Source organism: Antechinus flavipes, chromosome 6 (genome assembly GCF_016432865.1).
Source record: "Antechinus flavipes isolate AdamAnt ecotype Samford, QLD, Australia chromosome 6, AdamAnt_v2, whole genome shotgun sequence".
Classification (NCBI taxonomy): Eukaryota; Metazoa; Chordata; class Mammalia; order Dasyuromorphia; family Dasyuridae; genus Antechinus; species Antechinus flavipes.
Genome location: NC_067403.1, coordinates 253,112,175 through 253,134,511, shown reverse-complemented (window position 1 = coordinate 253,134,511; position 22,337 = coordinate 253,112,175). Strand labels below are relative to the sequence as shown.

Sequence of the window (22,337 nt, the reverse complement as noted above, 5' to 3'; positions counted from 1 at the left end):
AACCGGGGGCCTCGGGGCTGGCTTTGTGGAGGCTCCCTAAAGGGGGAGGTCCCAGGGTCAGAGTCCCACCCAGAGCCTCCGCGGGACCCCCAGGGCCTCCTGTGAGCCGCTCCTCCTGTGGGGCCTCCGCCTTCTCCTCCCACCTTTCCTTGCCGCCCGTTGGACCGAGGCCGGGCCCTGCAGCCCGGTGCCTTCTGGTCCCCGACCTCTTGAGGCCCTCTCGGAGCTGGAGGCCTAAGGAAGCCTCATTAGCACCTCAAGGTCACAGGCCTATGATGGCTCAGCCGGCTGATGGTGATCTCCGGAGGGAAAATCTGCTCTCAGCGCAGAAGCCCCGGCAGAACAGGGTCTCGGTGGCCCAGCCCCCTCCCCTCGCCCGCGTCTCCAGGGCCGGGCAAACCCTCGGGCACACGGCCAGCGGCCAGGCGGGAGGTCAGAGAGACAATGGGCCTCCGGCGCTGCGAGAGCAAACAGCAATAACTGCCCCTTCCCGCTACTCAACGGCTGGGCTGCGCGGCAGTGGCGCTCCCGCTGGGCACACCTGGCAGTGCCAGGGACCAGGATAACCAGCAGCGGCAAGGGGGTGCCCAGCCCCTGATCCCGCCCCCCTCCCCGGGCTGCTGCTGCTGACAGGGCAGGCCAGTGTGGAAGCCCGCTGGGCTCTCCCCAGCCCCTCGGTGCCCTCCTGACCTTTAGGGCCTGAAGCCCACGGAAGGGCTGGCGCTGCTTGAGCTGTGAGGGCACAAGAGGCCCCCCGGGGGTGGGCACAGGCGGGCCAGGGGTCGGGGGAGGCTGCAGGTGGTGGAGGCTCACTCCTCCCAGGCGGGCCAGACACCAGCTGGGGGGAGGGGGCAGGGCGGGGTGGGGGGCGGGGGTGGGAAGAAGCCCAGATTCCAGACCGATGACTTAGGGAACTGCGGCCCAACCGTCAGGGAAACAGTTTTCTGGTCCAACACCGAAAGCTGCGGTTTCTCCGTCCCATGGGCGGGGCCGCCTTGGAGCCCACAGCAGGTAGAGCGGGAGGCCGGCCAGACTCTGGCTTGGAACAACAGCTAGAGGTAGAATGAGTGTGAAGGCTCTGCCTGGGAGGAGGGGGCTCGGACCAGGGCCTGCGGGGCCCCCTCTCTGCCGGTGGCCTTCCCCTGGCGCTCCCTGCCCAGGATGCCCGGCTCCCACCCGAGTGCGGCTCGGGCCCCTCGGCCCCTCCCCACCCCGTGCGTACTGCAGACTGACTCATGGGTGTGAGGGGGCTTTCCGGCTGCGGGCAAACCCGAGGGAGGCACGGGAGGAAATGCCTGGCAACTAGGGGAGTCTTGGGCTGACCCTCGACCCCCAGCCACGGGACAAAGGCTGGCCCGCGCCCCTCCCTGAGCTGCTGCAGGGCACGAAGGATGCTGAAATCACCGGGGTGGGGGTAGGACCTTGCCTTCTCCCCCTTCCAGGCAAGGAGCAGGGGGTCCTGATGCTCCCTCCCTGGTCTAGCCCAGCCCCAGAGGAGCCCCCCGAGCAGGCGATGGGCCCCCCTTTCGGATGCGCTCGGGACGTACCAGGCCGGGGGGACCTCGCACTCGAAGCCCTCGTCCTTGCCCCGGTCTCTCTGCCAGCCCGGGGCTGCCCCCCCCCCCGCTTCCCCAAACATCCCGGGTCTTCCTGCGTGTCCCCAGCTGGCTTTGCCTTTTCCTGCACCAGAGCAGCCCAAGGCCCAGCTCACCCCTGACTTCCCATGATGCATCACTTCCTCCCCGGGGGCGCCAGCTCCCACCAAAAGCTCGGCCCGGACACGGTCTCCCCGTGAGGCTTCGGAGCCTTCCCGCCGTGGTCCAGGCCCCTGCCCCCACCCACCGTGTGCCAGGCGGAGACAAGACAAAATGGAAACCGTGTCTGCCCATGAGCAGGCGGGCAAATGGAGAGTCTGCGCGGGGAAACGCGGGTCGTTGGGGGAAAGCGGCCGGGGCTTGGCAGCAATCCAGGGGAGAAGTAACGGGGCCTGGGGACCCCCACCCAAAGGCCTGGGGGCAGGAGACAGGGAAGTTACGAGAAACAAGCGGCGGGCGGAACCGCGTTCAGAAGGGCACCAGGGAGCGAGCTGGGAAAGCCCTCCCCGGGAGTCACTGGGACGTGGCATCGGGGCGAGGGGCGCCAGCGTGGGCGAGGGCACCAGGTCTCAACGAGGGAGCCGCGGGAGCAGAGACAAGGGCAAGGGCTGCCCGGGCTCGTGCCCGCTGGCATGGCCTCCAAGGATCGTCCGGACGAGGGCAGGCCCGGGTGCCACGTGCCACGCAGCTTTATACTGCCTGTCCCCACACGGAGAGTGTGCCCTCAGCTCCCAGTCCTTCCTGTAGAAGGACTGCAAGTGTAAGGGACCAAGCCTGGGTTCTGCCCCACAGCCACGTGCCAGCCGCGACAGGGAGGCTGAGAAGGGCCCAACCGAGCCGTGGGCACCGGGGTCCCGGCGGCCGAGCCCCGAGGGGCAGGAAGTGCCCGGGGGCCTGCTGGGGCCCAGAAAGGTGAGTGAGGAGCCGGGACCAGGAGCTGCCCTGAGGCAGCGGGCCAACAGAAACTGGGGGAGAATCTCAAGTGAGGCGGCAGATAAGGGGGCAGAAATGTGCCCCGTGAGGGACGGGCAGATCCCCGGGAGCCTCCACAGCCTCCCTGCAGGCGGCCCCACCCACTACCCTCTGCCAGCCCAGCCCTCCCCCTCCTCGTGCCCGCGGGCGGTGGCAGAGCGGAGGCCAATCAGACTGGCACACACGCCTAGTGCCAGCCCGGCCCGGCCCACAGGAGAGCTGCCGCTCATCTGCCACCGCCCCCACAGGGCTGCTCCGAGCCTTCCCGTGCGCGTCGGCCCCCCCTCCGTGTGGGAGCCACAGCGCAGCCGCCCCCACTGCCACGGCAGCCTCCGCCCGCCGGGAACAGCTCCCCACCCAGGGCCCCGCGCGCGCCCACGGCTCACAGGGGCCCAGGTGTCAGGGCAGGAGAGCCCGGGGGGAGGACGGAGCCAGCCGGGAACTCTCTCTTCTCGGCCCTCCTCTGCTGGGCAGGGGTGGGGGTGGGGAGCAGAAGCGGCCCTTAAAGAGGAGGGGGCTTTGAGCTGCGCCCCCCGGCCAGAGCTCCGGAGGGGGAGCTCATTGTCGGGGAACCCGGGCACCCCATGAGTGCAGCCTGAGTCCGCACAAAGCCCTTCCCAGGAGGCCACAGGCCCGGCCAGCAGGAGTCAGTGGGAAAGCCCTGAAGGATCCTGGGAGGTTCTGAGCTAGGCAACAAGCCTGGGGGGGCACTGGGAGCCCCCACTTGAGGCGGCTCTGCCCCTGCACCCCGGGGGCTCTGGGGACTCCTTCTCCTCAGCAGACGTGCAAGTCACTCATCACCCAGACACCTTCGCCAACAACCTCAGCAGGGGCTGAGTCAGCCGGGGGAATCCCAGGCTGGGGGCCACGGCTCCCTCCGACACCCACGGCCCGGGGCCCCCCGGCTGAGAGGGAAGGGGAGGGAGGGAGGAGGCAGCTCAGACACTCCCCGCCCCCCCAGGTATGGGGCATCCCCCCCCAGCTCAGACACTCCCCGCCCCCCCAGGTACTCCGTCCCCTTCCCTCCCCCAGCCCAAGCTGCTTCCCCTCCCAGTGCCCACAAGGCAGGGGAGGGCGGTTGTGGGGCCCAGCCCAAGAGGAGGCCGGGCTTTGCTCCTGCTGCCCTCTTGGGTGACCTGGGCAAGTCACTTCCCCACTTTGGGCCTCAACTGCCTCCTCCTAACCCAAAGCTTGCTCAGCTGACCTCCGCGCAGCCTCTAGTCCCGGGAGGCAGACTCCTGCCCTCAGCCCCTGGCCCAGCCCCCACCCCAGCCCTCCCGGGCGCTGCTCGCCCTTGGGGGAAAGGCCCGCTGAGAACCTGGGGCAGCCGGGCCCGGCCCGAGGAGGAGCCGCGGCTCCAAAGGGAGGGTGAGAGCAGAGGGAAGGGCCCGAGGGCCCCAAAGGGGAGAACGGCCTTGACTTGGCAGGGTCTCAAGCCGGGGAGTGAACAGAGTGGCTCCTTCAGGGCAGCTCGCCGGCCCCCGCCCCCCTTCTGGGAGACTCCCTGGAACCAGCAGGACCGGTTCACGAGGCGGGCACCGGGGAGCCTCCCCTGCTGTCGGGTGTCTCCCGGGCATCCTGACCCTGCCGCCCAGGGCGCCGCGCCTGGAGAAGTGGCTCAGAGACCCTCCCGCAGAGGCCCGAGCCCAGCAGCCCGGCTCAGGAAGCCAGGGGTCACCCCCTCCGACTGGCCCCCGAGGCCCTTGCCCACTAACACCCCCCCCTTTCCAGACTCATTCCCCACTGCTCCCTTTCCCTCTGGACACCAGGAGCCATCTCCTGCCTCCAGGCCTCTGGAGCTGCTGCTCTCCACCTCCCTTCTTGGAATCCTCAGCTCCCCTGAAGCTCTGTCTCAGCACCCCAGCCTCCTCCCGGCCTCCTTTCCTTTCCTCCCCACCTCAAAGGACCTTGGGCTATGCTTGTTACTGACACACCTGGAGAAGCACGAGCCCCGGAGGCCGAGGCCTTTCTCCTCTGCCCCCACAGCCTTCCCCATCAAGGCTTGAACCTGGTTCTTGCAGAGGCAGAGACCCCCCCCCCCCATGGTATTCCCAGAGCAGCCACAAGCTCTGCTGAGGAGGAGGAACTTCTCCAAGCGTCCAGATTCCGAGAAAGTCCCAGGTGGAGCCCTCAGCCCTCTGGGGAGTCCACCTTGTACCTCAAAGACGACTTCCCAGATCTGGCCTCTAGGATTGCTGGGAAAGGGGCGATTTCCCCACAGCTCCCTGGACCAGGACATGGAGGCCAGGGAAGGCCGGCCCTGCCCCCCCAGGGAAAGCCAGCCGTGGACTGCTTGGGAGGGGCCTCTCAGCCCCCTGGGGCTACAAGGACCGTGGCTGGAGGCCGCCCCATCTGACTGAGCTCTTCCCCTCCCGGTGGCGTGGACCGCAGGCCTCTTGCACGTTCCCAGGCTGGACATTTGGAGGCAGGAGGGACCTGGAGCCCACTCAATTCAACTGCCAGGCGGCGAAAGTACAAGCGTCGCAGAACCCCCGGATTGAGGGAGAGGGCTTTAAAAACAACTGCTTGAGTGGCTGTGCCTCCGGCCTGCCCGGGAGGGCCCGAGGAGCCGCTGTCGGGGCTGCTGGTGGCAGGAGGCTCCCGGGGGCAGAGGGGCCGGGGCCCGGCAGCTTCCAAGAGAATGGGGATAAAAGCCATTCCTTCCTCACCCCCCCAGTTATAAAGGAGCCACGATAGGAGGGACCTGCTCATCGAGGGCCCTTCTGAGTCACCAGGAACCACTGCCCCCCAAATCTGAAGAGGAACCTCGGGCCCCAGTTGGTCTGGGCTTCCTGCAGGCCCCGGGCCTAGGAAAGGCTGTGGCCTGGAGGAGGCCACCCACAAGCCGTTCTAACCTGGATGATGGCTCTGGCCACCGGTCCTCACTTGCCCTGATCCACAGCTCAGAAGCTCCCATTGGTCAAGGATACAAGAGAGAGGAGCCGCAGCCACAGGAAGTCCGTTTGGTGGACAGAGAAATGGGTTTGGAACGGCAGGGGGTAGGTGGAATCGGGACCATCGTTTACCAGATGGGCCAGTGACTTGAGTTCTCCAGCCCTGAGACGAGGGGCTGGCTGGAGGAGGTCTAGCTCCCGGCTCCGTGATCCTCGGTCTGCAGGCGGAGCCGAGTCCCCGGGGAGGGCCCGCGGGCTCCCAGGATGTCCCCTCGGCCCAGCTCTAGCCAAAGCCCGGGCGCTTTATGACTCGCCCTGAAAGCAGGCCTGGCTCAGGGCTCGCTCGAGCTGCGACTGCTCCCACTTGGAGCTGCCGCGGGACGCCTGTAATTTCCACATCCCAGGACGCACCTCTCCCGCCGCTTGATGAGGGAGTCCATGACAGCCTAATGTTAAACACTTGTGAACAGCTGTGCCGGCGGGGAAGGCGGGCAGCTCGGCTCCTGCCAGGGGAAGGCAGCTGCACGGGGTCTGCCGGAGCAGGGGTCAAAGTTCTCCAAGGCATTTTCCAGGCCCTGGAAGGGCAGCACGACCAGCCCCACGGATGGCACAGTCCACGGGGGGCTAGGAACAGACAGCCGCTGCCAGAAGGCCCCCCACGGCCCTCCTCATTGTTTGGGGGGGAAGGGAAGCGGGGTTTGAAGCTGGGCGTAAAAGTTGGGAAAGATGGGCGAGAATGAGCCGGGAAAAGGAGCAGGAGCGACCGTCTGCAGCCAGAGGGCTGGCACCGACTGGCCCCAACAAACGGAAATCACGGAGAAGAAACCAGAAACGGGGGACACTGTGGAGGGGCCCTGGGGCCTCCTGCTTCTGATGCTTAGTGACGCTCCAGAAGGAGACGTGCCCCGGAACTGCTGGGAACCGGACAGTAGAAAGGAGCCCCGCACTGCCCCATGTCTGAGAAAAGAGAGCCAGAGAGCCAGTCTGGAGGAGACGTTCCCAAGGGGTTCAGAGAGAGTCTCGGGGCTCCCTTCAGTTTCAGGCTCCCCTCATGAGTCAGTCCTGAGACAAAGCCCGACGGCCCAGGCTTAGGCCAGCTCCTCCTCTCTCGGGGCTGTTTAAGGAAAGGTAAGACAGGCTGCTCCCCCTCCCCGGCCCCCCAAACCAGGCCTTTGGGGAATAAATTAGTGAGACCCACAACCATGGCTGCCGGCTTTATCTCAGCAGGCAGGCAGGAAGCTTCCAGGGCTTTCCACCATTGTCCCTGAAATGGATTATCTATGGTTGGAGCTTCTCCATTCAAGGCTGGGAGGGGCAGCTGTTCCTTCCGAGGCCGCACCCTGCCCCCCCTCCTCCCCCAAGAAGCCAGAACCAGGGGCATCCAGTGCTGTCTAATTACTGCGGTGCCGGAGGGCTGGCCAGCCGAGGCCGTAACCTCGGGCTCCCACAATGCAGGGAGCCGTCCGTCCGAGGGTGGGAGAGGGTGGCCCAGGGCTCCGGGCGGGGGTGGGGGAGGTGGAAGAAGCGGTCCCACGGGGGACAAAGAGGAGGCAGATGGCTGGGAGAGGCCCCGGAGGGAGAGGAATAAAGGGGGAATGGAGGGCAGGGGGTGGAGGAAAGACAGGATGTGAGCTGGGAGCCAGGGCGGGAAGTGACTGGTTTTAGAGACAGACTGAGGAAAGGTCAGCCCCCCCCACCCCCCAGGCTCCGGCAGCCAAGGGGAGTCTAGGCCAGAACAAGGGCCAGACTTGTATCATGAGACTTGGGGAGTGTCGGATCAGCACATTCAAGGGGAGGGAGAGAAGGGGAGCCCTTGGTGCCAAGGGGACCGTGGCAATGAGGAATGCTGCTGGCGTTCCAGGCAGAAAGGCGGCGAGGAGGAGCCGGGGGAGGAGAGGCGGCCCGGACACCCGGGAGCGGGGCGCCGGGCCCGGGGGATGGGCTCGCCCGCCAGCCCGGGGCCCGGCAGACTGGGAGCGCACACTGGCTGTGCTAGCCAGAGAAGACTGATGTCATCCCTGGCTGCAAGCTGACAGGAAGTGAAATCCCGAGTCCCCCCGGGCGAGCCAACCCAGGTGGAGGGGCCGGTGGGGAGCGGGGACTCCAGGGTCCTCCTCTCACCCAGAGGCCTTGGCCAAAGGCAGCCGGAGCCAGAAAGCCCTTCCACCCTCGGGCACTCAGCCGGGTGGCCCTGGGCAGCCACGGGATCACTGTCTGTTGCCCCCCTTCTCAGAAGTGGGGGCGATAATGGTACCTACCTCCCCGGGCTGTTGTGAGCCCCAAAGGAAATGACATTTGGGAGGCTGCTAGCACAGGGCCTGGCACACAGTAGGTGCCCCCTTCCCTTCCTCCAGGACGGAGCCAGGGCCTCAGCACTCTGGGCCATCTTTGGGACACAGAGAGACGGCTGCCGTGTGCCCAGGAGGAAAGCTGATGAGAAAGCAAGAACACTGGGAGCTGACGCCCTGGGAACACGGCCACGGGGAGGCTGGCCCCGGCCCCGGCTCACCGCTCTCCCACCACACGCAAGCCCAGAGCTTTCCCCGGCCTTGTCCCCACTGGCGCTTGCCGGCTCTCGGCTCTTTCTCCACAGGGTGGGGAGACCCTCGGTGGGCGCCTGGGCAGAGAGAAGCTTTCCCCCCTGGGGAGCCCCGGGCCAACAGCTGGCACCGACCTCAGGCTCCCCTTCGCAAATAAGACCTCACTTAATCCCGGAGACCCGAGGGACTGGCGTCCCTTATTTATAGAAGAGGCAACTGAGGCTGACCCAGATGCCATCGCCACTAAGTGTCTGAGGCCGCAGCAGAGCTCAGGGTTTCCTGACTCTACGGCTAGACACAAACCAAATTTCCCACACATCCCAGAACCCAGACGGGGACCCAGGCCCCGGAACGTGAGGGCGTCGATGAGATGCCCCTTCCTTCTGGAAAGCTGTGCTCTGAGGAGCCCAAATTAAGCGGGAGGACCCCGAGTGGGGCCCTTCTCATGACCCGGATGCCACCCAGGCAACCACCTGGGCGCCCTCCGGCCGCACCCCCTGCTGTCCGGGCCCTATCCCGGGAGCCCTCTCCGGGAGCCCCGCCACTCAACCCTCTCCCAAAGCCCCATCCCCCCAGCAGAAGCCTCCTTCGTTATACCGCTCAGGGCAGGGACGGCCATGGCTTAAATCCCGTGCAGTCAGAACGTAGCAGAGGGAGAGCAGCCGCTTGTGAGCGGCCTCCCTTCCCCTGGGTTCGTTCTCTCTGAGAAAGCTCTATTCCGCTCCATCCCGAGCTCATTGAGCCTCATGGTTTGCATGCAGGATTGAGCAGGGGCCGCCTTCCCGGCCCAGAGTGCTTTGCCTTATGTCTGGCACCCAGTAGGTCCCTAATAAATGGTAGCTAACAACAGTGTATTCCCAATGCCTTTTGCTTAAGTCACACACACACACACACACACACACACACACCCCATTGCACTATCAATGGTTTCCTTCTTAGTCTACTCTTTTATTGAGTACATGTATAAACATGACTGAGAGGGGCCATCAGTTTTTCTGGGGGACCATCATCTTTTCAGGGGGGCCATCAGCTTCTGAGAGGGGTCACCAGCTCCTGAGGGGGACATCGGCTTCCTCAGGCAGCCTCCTTTCTCCCCCTGCCCATCCCTTCCAGGACACAGAGAAAGGGAAGCCCATTTACAGCACAGTTTGCAAACCCCTTTCTCTGCATGACCTCAATTCTCCCAAGGATCCTGTATCCCAGGGCTCTCATTATCCCCATTTTACAGAGGCAAAGTGACTTGCCCAGTGCTGGGAAGTGTCTGAGGCCCGTTCCGAAGCCAGCTCCCGCTGCCTCTGCATCCAGGACTTTAGCCAGGGAAGCACTTACTGCAACATTTCGCTGGCACTCGGTGCCTTTCCAATGCTTTCCAATCTGCTGGCTCACTGGTTCCATGTCAACAACCCTAACCAGGAGGCGTTTCCATCATCCCTAGTTTAAAGAAGGGGAAACTGAGGCCTCGAGACTTAACCATGCTCTTCCTCAAATCACAGAATATCTGAGCTAGAAGAGACTTTACAAATTGTCCGGTTCGGGGGCTCTGACAGTTTGAAGAACGGAGTTAAGGCCCAACCACTCCCTTAGCCTCCCCCGTGAGCCTTTCCCGATTTGGGAACTCTGTCTCCCTGAAAGCTATTCTGAATTCAGCGAAGCTCTTAAGTGACTTTATCAATAGCCGTTCACCTCGCTCTTCACCACAACCCCGCAGGGCAGGTGCTGTTATGACCTCCATTTCTCACAGGTCGGTTAAGTGACTTATCCAAGGTCCCAAGGCCGAGCATAGCACAGGTAGGATTTCAAGCCTCCAAGCCCAGAGCCCTATTATCTGCACGCCAAATTATCTGATCACAGGAACATCTATGTACCCTTGAAAAAGACTAATAAACATACTCATGAGACACTGTTTATTCAGACGGAGCGCTTGCTTATTTATTATCCGGAGTCTTTTAATGAGATGGCTGAAGCTGTTTTGCAAATCTCTCAGTCTGGAAATCCACGGGAAACGATGGAGGCTTCTGCCTTCTGAAACGTACGGTAGACTCGGAATATAAATCACGAAGGCCGGGCCCCATTACTCCCATCACAGAACGCGGCGGAGCTGAATAAAGGTCAATATGACAATCCCGCCGGGCAGAAGTGGGATGTGGGAAGCCAGCCGCAGCCAGGGTGGAGATCGCTAGTGGAGCCTTAGTTTTACACGTAAGGACACCAAGGGCCGGAGAGGCAGCGACCGCTCCGAGCCGCGCGTGTTGTGGTTCTTGTGGACACGAGGGACGTCGCCGGGGGAAATCTAAAAAGCTTCGATAAGGATGATCAAATCTCGGGCTAGAAACCACAAATTTCAGGGGGAAAGTTTTCCAGAAAAAGCGTTCCACAAAGTGAACAGCTACCGAGCGAGCATTAATTAAGCACTTACTGTGTGCCAGGCCGTGGGCTAAGTTCTGGACAGGCGAAGGGAGGGAGGGAGGGAGGGAGGAAAAGGGTGGAAGCATCCCAATGTACTTCAATGTTTCTCTTTGTTACAAACAAGAAGGATTCAGAGGGGAGTGGCGAGAGTTTGAGGGGAAATGATAGTGTAACAAGAGGCAACAGAACCACTTTTCAAAGGGAATACATTGTTTTTAAGTCGATAGGAAGAAAACCAAAGTTGTCTGAGACTAAGTTTCAATATCTAGATTATGGAATAAAACAGCAGAATCCCGGGCCGTGAGCAAGGGACGAACAAGGGCTGATAAACATCTATTTTCCTAGGTCTTCCAAAGCTAATTTTAAAAGATTTTTAACCGACAAGGAGAGGGAAGGGAAACTTCCAATTCAAATGCTGAAAGGACCAAGCTGGATGACATGAAAGAAGAGAAAGGGAAGGAGAGAGCCAGAAACTCCCAAAAGACAAAATTCAAGAAAGGAGCCGGCAGTCGAGGCCTTGGGCTCACATCACACGGACAGACAGAAGTAGGGAGAGCGAGCGAGACGAGCTAAAAGTTCTGACGCAAGGAGCCCCGGGGATCACCGAGACCCAGAGAGATGAACCCGTGGATATGGCTTCAGAGCCGGAGTTCTTAGCCTGCGAGCTCCGAACTCGGTTCACTTTGGGTTTTAATGTGTAGATGCTAAGATTTCAATAACTGCTTTCTTTGTAATCCATTTGTTGTGCATTTAAAAACCTTCTGGGGAGGAGTCCAAGCTTTCCTCAGGCTGCCTAAGAGTACGCTAAAAAATGGAATATGCCAGTTCCAAAGGGAAACGATAGACTGGGGAGGATTTTTATACTAAACAAAATATATACTGATATATATCAACATTTCTGTGACAAAATATATATTAACTATATACTGATATGTGCTAACATTTCTGCCACAAAATCTAGGGACCAGAGGGATTAGAGTAAGAAAGCATTTAGGTGAAGGTCAATGGAAGCAGAAGCAGAACAATATCACCATCAAAATATACTGTAGACAAAAAAAAAAAAAGATATAAAAAAAGAAAAAAGTTTTACACACACACACACACACACACACACTCTCTCTCTCTCTCTCTCTCTCGACCACCTAAGGAGACTGGGCCATATCTCAGGGCTACCCTAGAAGTAGATGATATGAAGGATTGGGGCATCAGCTGGGGGCTCTCTATGGCCAAGGAAGGGCCGGGAGGGACTTCGGACTTGCCTTAATAGTAGTGAATTACTTCAAAAAGTAGAAGCAGAGACGGGGACAACTGATTATCACTAACAAGAAATTCGTTCCCGAAGCAGGACTGAGAAGAACCTCGGCAAAAAGTGACCCGTCCGACCTCAGATCTTGGGCAAGACGCTATAGTGAGGCGCAGTCTGTCGTAGCCCAGATTTGAGAAGAGCAGCTTCCAAAGGGCTCGGACAGAACGAGAGGCAGGGTCCCCATGGACTAACTCTCGGCCGAGGGCCTGAACCATCAGCAGGAGAGAAAGGAAGTGCCGGCAAATTAAGCCTCAAGGCCCGGAGAGAAAGCATTCTGCTGAGGAAGGGAGGGGGGGGGAAGGGAGTGTTTAAAGAGCCGATGGGACTGTCACCGAGCAGTCTGCCTCCAGATGGGAGGAGGAGCACGGAAGCGTAAGGTCAGAACGTGGCAGACTAGGGACGAGGGCTATGGCCTCCAAAGAGAGACAGTAAGCAAAAGAGGAAGGTCAGGGTCAGGGATGGCTGCGCGGGGTCGCCGTGATGACAACAGATAGAAGGGAGCACTCAACTCCTACTTCCCCTACTTTTCTCTGCTGAAGAGAAGAGCCTTTGAATTGGAAAAGACAGAACTATTATGGCGGCTGGAAAGCTGAAACCCAAGATAAGGAGGGAGATAGCGAGAGCGCTCCCAGCTGCCCTAGATGAGTTCAGGTCACCAGGCTGGGCCCAAGTGCATCCCAGAGCATTGAGAGAAGTAGAGAAAGTGGCGGTTAGCGATCTCTGAAAGCCGGTGGAAAATGAGAAAGGCGATAAAGGCAAACGTTGGCCCAGTTTTCAAAAAAAAGGAACAGAGTCGAGTCTGTGAACCCGGACCCTGAAGTTTGACCCGAAAGTCTGGAAAATTCTAAGGCTGATTATTAAAGGGCCAGTTAGCGACCTTCTTAGGAAGGAGGTGGCAATCGCAACAAAGCTTGCCCAGGAGCGGTTCAAGCTGGAGTCACTTCCTTTCCTTGGGTGACGGCGTTACCAGACTGGGAGAAATGCTGTAGATAGAGTTTACCTTGATTTGGCAAAGCATCCCCCCCCCCCCCCGGTCTTTCTTGTAGGCCTCAAGATCGAGTCAGAGAAAGGTGACCTTGACAGCGGGATGGCGGTCAAGCAGACCGTGGCCTGGCTGAGGGCTAAGAGCCAAGGGTGCCCATTAAGAGCTTGAGGTCCACTGAGGGGGAGTGCTCCGGGAACGTCTGCTGCTCCCTGAGGAACACTATTCCCAATGATGTGGGCAAAGCATAAATGCAGTATTTACGCAACGAAGAAATGCCTGAAAACAAGGAGAGAGGGCCAACGTGCTGCTGCGAGAAGCAAGGTCCAAAAAAAGGTCTCGATGTAATAGGAGGAACGGAAAGTCTCACACTTGGGCTCCAGCTCCAGAAGTCCAAGGCAGGGGAAATGGAGCCGAATAATAGCTCCCCAAAAGACCCAAGGGACTTGCTCAAGTCCGTGGTGGTGGGCCACTCCGGAGGGCACGGAACAAATTCTACGAGAGTTCACCCCGGCCAGGCCACAATGGGAATCCTGGGGTCGGCTCCAGAGCCACACTCTAAGGATACTGGCAAGCTGCAGAATGTCCAGAGGACGGGAGCTGCTTGGTAAAGGGCCTCAAGACCTGCCTGGCCACGTAGACCTTTGTTAAGAGTTAGAGTGGAAAAGACCTGGGTGGGGGGAAGAGCGGTCTTCATGACGTGAAAGGCTGGCAGGCAGAAGTCCTGGATCAGGCTGGAGGCTCGAGGGATGAACAAAATCCCTCATCCCTGTAGCTGTTCTCAGGTGGAATGGCCGCCACTACCCCGGAAGGGCTCCTCAGGAGAGGGCCTTACCCACCACCCGGGGGTCATCCTTGCCTGAGGGGTGAGGAGCAGGGCCAGGAGTCAGACCTTTGACCCTTGACCAAGCTGATCCCTGGCCCCAGGCTCCTGACTGCCAAGTCAGCTGCTCACCCCGAGCCCTCCTGCTCACCCCGGGCCCACCTGCCCCGCTCCGACGGCCGGCCTGTCTGGCTCTGCCCCCTTAGATTCTGATGCCCGGCCACTCCAGAAAGGAGCGATAACCTGACTCCAGATCAGAGAGGAGGAGATCAGCCAGGTCACCTCTGCCCTGGAAGGACACCTCCGGGGAGGGGGCAACACGAGTGTCTGTCCCCCCTCCCTTACGCATCACGAGGGCAGACAGACCAAAGTAAGTGCCCACGACACCAAGTGGGCCCTTCCGGGGCGTCCTGCAGACACGGAGGGCGGATGTGCTGGGTTCCGTTCAGGAGGATGTTTTTTATAATGAATGGACATCAATAATAAATTAACCTCAAGTAAGTAAAGGAACATCAATCATAAATTAATTAAATGGTTCCAGGAGAGGCACCGACCTGGGGCTTATACCGGATGAGTTAGGAGCAGTCTCTGCTCCCTCTAATAAGAAAAGTACCCTACACACACACTCTCACACTCATACTCACACACATACACTCACACACTCAAACACACACACACACACTTTCACACACTCACACACACTCTCACACACATATACAGTCACACACACACTCAAACACTCACACACTCTCACACTCACACACACACACATCCACAGGCACATAGAAATACATATACAGTCCACAGGCAGACACACATGTCCATAGGCACACATACACATACTATACATTCACAGGCACATATAAGTACACACATTTGCATATATATACATTTGTAGCACACACATACACATACATAAAATACCCATTTCTCTGGCTCACTGTGAAAGCCCTTCACACCTGGACTCTCTTTCTAGACTGATCATACATGTCCACAGACACATATAAACATATGCAGATGCACACGCACATTCACACGGATCCACAGGCACACGTGGATACATACACGTGCACACCCACCCACATACCGATACACGCATGTGTGCCCACGGTGTGCATACGTGTGCACAAAGCTCCCGCTTCTCCCAGCACGCCCCTCTGCAGAGACCCAGGGTGCTCCCTGCCTTTCTGCCTCTCCATTCATTCTCCTCCCACCCCAACATGGAGCTCAGAGCCCAGAGCTGGAAAGGGCTTTGATGGAGCCTCCCGGGATCATCACCTCTTGGGCTGCTCAGAGATTTCAAAGGGTAATTTGGTGAGAAGTGATTAAAGGGCCGGATTAAGCAGAAGCGGCCCCACTAATACGCCCGATAAGGCTGGGGGGTGGGGGGGAGAAAGCTGCCAGTTGTACAGGAACCACCTAAGAAGGGCTGCGGCCGAGCCAGTTCCCCAGAGCTGTAGCTCGAAGGCTCTCGTTCTGTTCAAGGCCACATTTCAGCACCTCTTGCTTGGGCCTTTCTGCCAGCTCCCTGACGAATCTCCCTGCAGCTTCCCTCTTCCCTCCTCCACAAAACCCCTGATAGCAAAGGACTGCTCCCATACTCTCCTGCTCAAGAACATTCAGGGGCTCCCTATTATAAAACACACATTTCTTCGGCTCACTGAGAAAGCCCTTGGCTTCGGCTCTTTCCAGACCAATTATACGTTCGTTCTGGTCCATCAGCGATCCCCTGCGCACGATAACCCACACAGCCGGTGCGTCCCTCCTGTCTGACGCGCTCTCTCCACCGCCAAGCCTCCGGGAACACCCGTGACCCCTTTCCAACAGTTCAGACTGCGTCTCCTGCGAGGGGCCTCCCCTCATGCCCCCACGACACCAAAGTGACTGCATTTGCCCTCCTTAGATACTGCTGCTTATTCCCCTTTCCTCCAGGGCCGGGCCCAGCACCGGGCAGAGTAGGTGCTCCCAGGGAGGGCAACAGCAGTGATACAAGGACACTCCCAAGGTCTCTCTGAAGAAGAACTCGAGAATGGCCCGGGAGATGCTGGCCCAGCACGGAGCCGACATCAAAGGTGCTCCGCGAACGAATCCGGGTTGGGGGGAGAGGCACAAGTTTAGAGTCATTTCCTCTCGGCAGCTCATGTGGACTATCCGTGTCCCGGCTGTGCCAGCGCCCTCTGACCTCCCGGGGTCAGGGGCCGGCCCAGTTGACCCTGATATCATGAGGTCATCTGTGTCCTCTGGGAGCACCGAAGACCTCGTCCCGGTGCCCGCCACCGCTCGCTGATGTGAACGGCCCAAGCACTTGGGAATGAGGCGTCAGCCGGAGGCTGCTGTGTGTGCCCTCCCCTCCCGCACCCCTGCAGCCGGTGACGTGCCTACAGCGGGCTGGGGCTCCTCTCAGTGACAGGGCCACCTGACCTTCATTCCCAGAGCCAGAAGGGACCCCAGAAATACCCCTCCAAGGTCCTCGTCTCACAGAGGAGGGGACTGAGGTCGGCCTGCCGGGAACCCCCTTTATGTAGAATCGAGGTCACGAGGGAGAGTGTTTAAGGAATCAAGTCCATCAGGGCCTCCACATTCCCCAGGAAAGGGGAGCTCCTTTCCCGCCGGGAGCAGCCTCTGGAGGGTTTATGGGAAAAGGCAAAGCCGGCCTTCCTGGGAAGCCCACAGGTGGCGCGGACGGCGGAGACCAGCCCTAAATTGGGACTTCTAAGGAATACCAGAAAGCAGAAGCTTCACTTGTGACGAAACCTCTCCCACCATGCTAGAGCTCCAAGGCTTCTCCCTCCTCCCACTGTCGTCTCCTGCTGTGCAGAACCCACCAGCGCCCCACTCACACCCACCCACTGACGGCAGCCCAGGCCAGACCCAGAAAGCCGCAGCTCCCCGCCCAAGCCGGGACCCGGGGACCTCCGCTAGGTGCCCCCTTCCCTAGCGAATCAAAGGGAAGCAGCCCACCGGGCAAGCGCCGTCAGCCCCCCTCGACTCCCCGATTTACGCCACGCCCGGGCCCCCACCGTTATGGACCAGGCTCTGCTGCCCTCCCCATCCCACCCAGACGCCAACCCTTCCGCCCGCTCCCTCTCCTCTCTGCCCCGGGGAGCCGGCGGAGCAGATGCTGGCGGAACCGAGCCCAAGGCAGCGCTCGCTTGTAACAAGGTGTGGCGGCTGCGAAACCGCATCCTGCCCTGGCCTCCTCACCACATCTCTCCTTCCTTTCCCACAAAGCTTATCGAGAGCTCTCCCAGGGGCTCGCCTGCCCCACCAGAAGGCAGGGAAATGCTGCCCACACCAAAGTCCTGCGGGCTCCGGAGGCCGCAAGGCTGAGCCACGGGGAGGAAACGCCGGGGACCCCCCGCCCCGGCAGGGGGATCCCGGGGGACGGGGCCGAGGCAAGCCGGGACGGAAGTCCCGAGTTCAGGTTTAGCCTCTTCACACTGGCCGCCAATTCAAGAGAGGGCTCACTGCTGGGCCTCCCTGAGGCAGGGCGGAGGGCATAGCCTTCATGCTGCAAGGACCCCCACAAGGGAGCAGTCTTCTGTGGGCAAAGCCATCACCAGAAGCGGGGTCGGGATCCAGGAGCCCCCAACTCCCAGCTTTGTCCTATGGGGGAGGGTCGTAGTGGGTCCTGCACCAAAGCAGAGCCTCCAGACGGGGTAGGGGCGGGTGTGGGCGTGACCTCCAGGGACACACCATCTAATGTCAGGGAGGAAACCTCTCAGGGAAAAGGGAGCGATCATTCCTTCGGCCCCTTTCAGATCTGCCCGGCCTGGCTTTGAAAAGCTGATGGCAAGCCCTCGGAGACAGCACCCAGGGGTGCAGGGAGGCCACGGAGGGATGATGGATCCAGGAATGATGGACCTAGGGGTACAGGAAGGCCATGGAGAGGTGATGGACCCAGGGGTGCAGGGAGGCCACGGAGAGGTGACGGGGCTGGTGGCCACAGGCTGAGAGAGGGCCCCGAAACTCCCTCTGGAGAAGGAGGGGCTTTGCCCAAGACACTCTGGGAATCTCGCTCCCCCTCCCTGCTGCTACCCCCGAGAACTGCAAAAGAACTAACCCTGGGAGAGCAGGGAGGAGCCCAGGCAGCTCTGCCCACACTGGGGAAGCGAAGGCTGGCGGCCACCTGTCCCGTGCCCCGGGGCCTGCTGGGCCCGAGCTTCCTGCCAGCAGGAGACTGCAGGGATGCTGCGGGCCAGACCTGCAGAAGCACTTTTGCACCGAGGGCACTGAGCCTGCGAGACGGGCACGGAGCAGGCTGGCAGGCTGGCACTGGGGCCAGAGGCTCAGAGAGACCCACCATCCTCCACGGGCTCCCAGAGGCCCTGGGGGCAGGAAACCGGGCAATGAACAGCCAGGGTCACCTCACTACGTGGGGACGGCTCCCCTGGCTCCAATAAGAACAGTCAGGGGAGCCGGGCATGTGACAGGACCCCAGCAGGCCCAGGGGCCACTTTCCATCTCATGATTATGATTTCCATACCCATCACTCCCTTCTCCCCAGGGCGCTGCGAGCCCCACCCAGCAAAAGCTCAAGACCCTCCCGGGGGGCCGAGAGGCTCTGGAACCAGAGGAGAAGGCCCTGGACTCGGCGCCAGGACCCAGGGTTCCAATCCTGCCTGCCTGTGGGCACGGCTACTCCCCAGGCAGCTGCTTCTGTAAACAGAGGGGAGTGCCCCAGATTCAGCTCTGAATCTGTGGTCTGCTGATCTTCATCCGTAAAATGGGGCTAAGAGTGCTAGCTGTGATCCCCCAGTGGGGCAACAGGGCCCAAGGGGGCACGATACCAACGGGAGCTAGGACCAGCTCTGCACGGGCAGTGGGGGCACCCGCCTTCTCTGCAGGGCCACGGACTCACCTCCACAGACTCATGCCTTGACCCATGGGCACTCTGAGCTGCTCCACTGCCCTGGTACCCCCCTCCCCCCGCTCAGCCCCGGGTGCCCGCATTTGGAAGGGCTCTCTGCCCCCAATGCCAGGCAAGACGGAGCCAGGGGGAATTCTGCAGAGAAACAAGAGCATTTCCCAGATCCTGCTCGGGTGCCCACAGCCCAGATCTGGGGTGTCTGAGGAGTGGGGGGGGAGGCCCGGGCTGCAGCCCCCTGCAGATGCCAGGGCGCAGGTCCTCCCCACACCTGGAGCTCCCCCACAGGCTGCTGACTCACAGGCTCAGTGGACACTGCATGTGTCCCAAGTCTGGCTCTGGCTCCAGAGCATGCCCTCCTCCATCCTGCCCCCCCCCCCCATCTCTGGGGCTCCCCTCTGCATCCACCCTCCTTCCCCTGTGGGCCTCCCCATTTCCTCTGCCCTGCTGTTCTCCCTCACTTCTGGGGCTCCCCTCTTCTTCCACCCTGCCACCTCCTCATCTCTGGGGCTCCCCTCTTTGTCCACCCTCCCTCCCCTCTGGGGCTCCCTATTTCCTCTGCCCTACTGCTCTCCCTCACTTCTGGGGCTCCCCTCTTCCTCTGCCCTCCCTCCCCTCTGGGGCTCCCCTCTTCCTCTGCCCTCCCTCCCCCCCTCCCCATTTCCTCTGCCCTCCCTCCCCTCTGGGGCTCCCCTCTTCCTCTGCCCTCCCTCCCCTCTGGGGCTCCCCCCTTCCTCTGCTCTCCCTCCCCTCTGGGGCTCCCCCCTTCCTCTGCTCTCCCTCCCCTCTGGGGCTCCCCCCTTCCTCTGCCCTGCCGCCCTTCCCGGACCTCCCCCTGCCCCCCGGCAGCGGCCCCTTGCAGGGGAGGGGCCCAGGGCTGGAGCAGGGCTGGCGGGGGGGACAGTGCAGGAACCCCCCACGATGCTCGGCTGTTCCCACCGCACGCACCCCTCCCCCGCGCACCCCCGTCCCAGCTGACACCGGGAGGTCTCCTGCAGACGGGGGCAGCGGCTGAGCCGCCCCATCCCCGAGGGGACCCGGAGGAGCGAGGGTGCGGCGGGGAGGTTCCCCGAAGTCTGAGCGCCCTCACATCTGGCCCGGAGCGGGGGTCCCGCTGACCTCCCCTGGCCCCCGCACTCGAGCCCGCAGAGGCGCCCACAGCGGCAAGCCCCGGGCTCCGCCGCTCGCCGGGGACGGGCACTTAGGAAGTGCCAACTGTGTGCCTGGCGCTGGGCTGGGCGCGGAGGGCAGCTGAACGCTTGCCCTCCGAGGGCTGCCCGCAGGGTGGGGGCCAGGGCCCCCGTACCCCCGGGTCAAGGTCACGGCCGGGGTCCACCCCTCCCCCCCACTGCCCGGTGACCTTGGGCAAGTCCCCGCAGCTGCCGGGCCTCAGTTTCCCCGCCTGTAAAAGGAGGGGGTGGCCCAGCGGTCGCTGCGGTCCCTGCCAGCCGGAGCTCGGGGTCCGGCGACGCCGGGGACGGGGACCGTGTGGAGTCTCGCGTGGGGTCCCGCGGCCCTCAGGCCCCCCACGCGTGCCCGCGCGGCCCCCCGTTCCCCACGTGTCAGCGCCCCGGCCACCCCCGCACACGCGTGTCCGGGCCCGGGCTCCCCGGCCGCGCCACCCCCACGCGTGCCCGTGGGCTCGCCCGCCCGCCCGCGCTTACCTCCCTCCCGCCGCCGCCGCAGGGCCCGGCCCGCAGCCGCCGCTGCCGCCGCCGCCGCCTCCATCCCGGGCGCCCGAGGCCCCGATTCACTAACGCGCCTTCCGCAGGGCCCGGCGCCGGCGCCCAGCCCGCCCCCGCCCCCCGGGGGACGCTGCGTGCTTTACGTAACGCCCCCTGCGCAGCCGGCGGTGACCATGGCGACGGGGCCGGCCTGCAGCGCCCCCTGGCGCCGGGGAGGGGAGCGGAAGGGAGAGCGCGGAGGACAGGGGAGGAGGACAGGGGAAGGGGAGGGACAGAGGCGAGGAGAGGAAAGAAGAGGGGAGGGGAGGGGGGAGAGCGGAGTGCAGGAGCCCGAGCGAAGTTAGGGAGGGGGGGCCAGGGAGCGCCTAGTGTGGACCGGCACCGCGCCTCACAAACGTCCTGAGTCTCACCGAGCCTGGAAAGAAACTCAGCTAAGGAAACTGAGGCAGGGCCGGATTTGAACTCAGGGCTTGCTGACTCCAGGCCCAGGGCTGTATTTGCTCCTCGCGGGAGAGAGGGGAGGGGAGCAGAAAAGGAGAGAAAGAGAAACTGGGTGGGGCCCCAGGAGAAGTGAGAGGACCAGGGTGAGGGAAGGAAGAGCCTGAAGGTTCAAATCTGGCCCAGACACTCACTAGCTGTGGGACTCCGGGCAAGTCCCTTCACACTGTTTGCCTCGGTTTCCTCATCTGTAAAATGGCCCCTCTTGGTGGCCTCTGAGGTTGCTCTGATTGCATGATCTTTTGTCCGTGTGGCTTTGCCTGTCGGAGCGGGTGCAAAATGAGTCTATTGGACTGCCCGCCTCTAACCAGGGTCTCTGCTAGCTCAGACCCCTTGGCCGTGGCCCCTTCCCAGATCCTCCTCTCCCCCAGCTTCTGGCAGGACTCTCTGCTTTCCTTAATTTCCTACAGTCTCTCCCCCTCCCTCTCTCCTCTTCTCCTCTCCCCTCCTCTCCTCTGCCCTCCTCTCCCCTCCCCTCCCCTCCTCTCCCTTCCTCTCTTCTCCCCTCCCCTCCCCTCCTCTCCTCTCCTCTTCCCTCCCTTAGGGTCTCTGTGCTTGCCTTACAATTCTCAGTGGCAGAGAAGTTGCATCGAAGGAGGGGTTTCCTCCTCTGGGAGTGCCCTGTGACAAGGGAATCCCAAGCCTCCTCTCTCTCCCCATCCCCGGACTCTCCCGTGTGGTTTCGGACAAACCACTGACCCTCTCCAGGCCCTATTTTCTCATCTGTAAAACCAGGAGATGGGGCCAGGCCTCCTCCGACTCCGAATCCCACAATCCCACGGGGCGGCCATCTTTCTCGGCATTAGGGTGGGCCACAAGCAGCCCCAAGTCCCTGGCTAGCAGGCAGCTAGCAAGCCCCGAGTGGCCCTCCTCCCAGCTGGAGCCCCCGCTTCTGGGGAGAACTCCCTCTCCAAGACACAGTTTTCCTTCCTGTCAGATGGGACTGGGAAAAAGTGGAGGACAGGAAAGTTGAGGTAGATATTAGGAAAAGCTTTGGGGCATCTCCCCAAAGGGGAACGGGCTAGCTGAGGAGGTGGTGGGTGCGCCCTCCGGGGAGGACCCATTTCTTGGGGATAGTGAAGAAAGGACTCTTCCTAACGCAAGGGGGAGGTCCCCTTCCTCCTTTGAGGCAGCAGTTCTGTTTGGGGACCGAGTCCCCAAAGACCTTCTAGGAGTCTCATGCTTAAAAGGGAAGAAAAAAAAGGATGTGGGATGACTTATCAGTCATTTCTTTTGGAGAAATGAGGAAGTGGGATGATTTCTCCATAGACTGTGACTTCTCAGGTAGAGGAAGAAGAAGGTTTCTGGATGCTCTGAAGAACTCTGGGGGATTCGTCATCCTTCCTCCGCCTCTCCTTGCCCACACTGGCCATCCCTTGATGGCCCCAATGAAGTTCTTTTGGTGGAGGGAACTCTTCCCGTCCCTTGAGCCCCGTTGCCATCTCAGAGGATTGTTTGGCAGGGAGGGGGAGCTGCCTACCCCATCTTACAGACCCCACTGAGTGTGGTTTAAAGGCCGGGACGACCCAGGAGGGGAGAGAACGGCCTCTGTCCTACTCAAGGATGTTCCGTTGCTTTTTTTTTTTTCCACCAATGCAGCTCAACACTCTCTATCAATGTCTTATCCAAAGTCCCACAGCCAGTCAGCATCAGAGACAGCCCTCAAGCCCAGGCTTTCCTGGCTCCCAGACCAGTTCTACCCATTTGACCACACTGCCTATAGGCCAGAAATCCAAACTCCCTAGCCCCACAATCGTGCCTTCTCTGGA

At 61.4% G+C, this 22,337-nt stretch overlaps 1 protein-coding gene across 3 annotated transcripts in view; it reads right to left on the bottom strand.

Moving 5' to 3' along the window:
• DAGLA (diacylglycerol lipase alpha) overlaps window positions 1-20,119 on the bottom strand; it is a 60,364-nt gene extending 40,245 nt beyond the window's left edge. For all 3 annotated transcript variants that reach the window (XM_051967155.1, XM_051967156.1, XM_051967157.1), the window contains exon 1: window positions 20,050-20,119. The gene's annotated coding sequence lies outside the window, so the exon portion shown is untranslated. The remainder of the gene's footprint in view (window positions 1-20,049) is intronic.
• Window positions 20,120-22,337: the final 2,218 nt, after the last annotated feature.